Source organism: Panthera pardus, unplaced genomic scaffold, assembly GCF_024362965.1.
Source record: "Panthera pardus isolate Hobbes unplaced genomic scaffold, ASM2436296v1 HiC_scaffold_17, whole genome shotgun sequence".
In the NCBI taxonomy this organism is placed as follows: domain Eukaryota; kingdom Metazoa; phylum Chordata; class Mammalia; order Carnivora; family Felidae; genus Panthera; species Panthera pardus.
In genome coordinates this window covers 102,998,556-103,000,708 of record NW_026526732.1, presented here as the reverse complement: position 1 = coordinate 103,000,708, position 2,153 = coordinate 102,998,556, and the positions used below count along the sequence as shown (strand labels likewise).

Genomic DNA, 2,153 nt, shown 5'->3' with positions numbered 1-2,153 from the left:
TGCCCTCAGCCTCTATGGTGCGACCCTCTGCCAGAGCTCAGGGGCCACCTGGGTCTGGCATTCCCCCCAGAGAGGGAGCAAGGTGGTGGGCTGGGGTGGGGGGAGCTGTCCTTTGCACTAGGGGCCATGAGCCAGCCCAGGGCACCTGTGTGCTCTAAGACAGCAAATTCTGTGTTTATTAGAACATCACCACTGCTGCACCAAGAGCACACGCATCTTCGGGGGGACTTGGAATTCCCGAGAATGGCCTTTGAGAAATGCTGACAATAATTTCTTTAAATTCCATCTCTTAGTTTTCCATGGAAACATCAAGAAACCATGAACAACTCTAGTAATGCAGTTTGACTGCCATTTCCTCCATGAAGGCCTTACTGCCAAGGACATGTTGGACCAAAAAATTAATGAAGTTTTGTCTTCCAATGATAAGGATGCCTTCTATGTCGCAGACCTGGGAGACTTTCCAAAGAAACATCAGAGATGCTTAAGAGCTCATCCTTGGATCACCCCCTTTTATGCAGTCAAATGCAATGATAATAGAACCATAGTGAAGACGCTCCTTGCCATAGGGACAGGATTTGATTGAGCCAGCAAGACTGAAGTACAATTGGTACAGAGTCTCCAGGTACCTCTAGAGAGGATTACCTATGCAAATGCAAACAAGTGTCTCAGATTAAGTATTCTATCAATAATGGGAGTCCAGAAGATGATAGTGAAGTCAAATTGAGGGAAGGTGCCAGGGCACATCCAAAGGCAACGTTAGTGTTGCAGATTGCCACTGATGATTCCAAAGCAGTCTGTTGCCTCAGTGTTAAATCTGATGCCACACTCAAAACCAGCAGGCTCCTTTTGGGGCAAAAGAGCTCCACATTGATGTCATCGGTGTCAGCTTCCATATGGAAGTGGCTGTACTGATCCTGAGACCTTCATGCAGACCATCTCTGATACCCGCTGTGTCTTTGACATGGGAGCTGAGGTTGGTTTCAACATGTTTCTGCTTGACATCGGTGGTGGCTTTCCTGGATCTGAAGATGTAAAGCTTAAATTTGAAGACATCACCAGTGTTATCAACCCAGCACTGAACAAGTATTTGCCGTCAGACTCAGGAGTGAGAATCATAGCTGAGCCCAGCAGACGTTATGTTTCATCAGCTTTCATGATCACGGTTAATATCATTGCCAAAAAACTCATATTAAAGGAATAGACATGCTCTGATGATGAGATGAGTCGAGTGAACAAATCTCTATGTATTACATGAATGATGGGGTATATGGATCATTTAATTGCATTCTTTATGATCATGCACGCATGAAGCCCCTTATGCAGAGAGACCCAAACCAGATGAGATGAGAAGTATTATTGAACCAGTGACTGGGGACCGACATGTAACAGCCTTGATGGCATTGTTGAGCACTGTCACTTGCCCAAGATGCATGCAGGCAAGTGGATGCTTTTTGAAAACACAGGTGCTTACACTGTTGCTGCTGCTTCTACTTTCAGTGGGTTCCAGAGGCCAACTATCTATGTGATGTTGACACCAACATGGCAACTGATACAACCATGACTTTCCACTAGAAGTACAAGAGCAGGATATCAGCACTCTACCTGTGTCCTGTGTTTGGGAGAGAGGGATGGAGCATTCTCCTGTTGCCTGTGCTTTACTTAGCATTAACAAGTACGTGCCACTCCTGTAACTGTTAGATGCAAGTTTAGCTTGAATTATGAGATTTGGGGGAACTGTTGAACTTAATCACTGCTATTTTTTCGATGTCTTTGTAAGTAGGGTTGGCATAGATGCAGCAATAGTGAACTCTAGGAGATGGAGTCACTTAAGTGTGTTCCTATGGAAACCATTTGGATATTTGTTTCATCTGGATTTTTATTCACTTGTCGAACATGCTACTAAAGAGTGCCTCCCAGCAGCTGAGCAAGCGTTTGTAGCTTGTACATTGGCAGAATGGGCCAAAAGCTTAATGTTTTGACCTGTTTTAAAAATAAAGTACCTTGGGGAGCCTGAGTGGCTCAGTTGGTTAAGTGTCTGACTTGATTTTGATTCAGGTCATGATCTCACAGGTTGTCAGAGCACAACCTGCTTAGGATTCTCTCTCTCTCTCTCTCTCTCTCTCTCTCTCTCCCCCTTCCCCACTCACTTTTGC

General features: G+C 45.0%; 1 pseudogene; it reads left to right on the top strand.

Annotated features, from left to right (window-relative positions):
- Positions 1 to 334: 334 nt before the first annotated feature.
- On the top strand, positions 335 to 1,691 carry LOC109271402 (ornithine decarboxylase-like; annotated as a pseudogene).
- Positions 1,692 to 2,153: the final 462 nt, after the last annotated feature.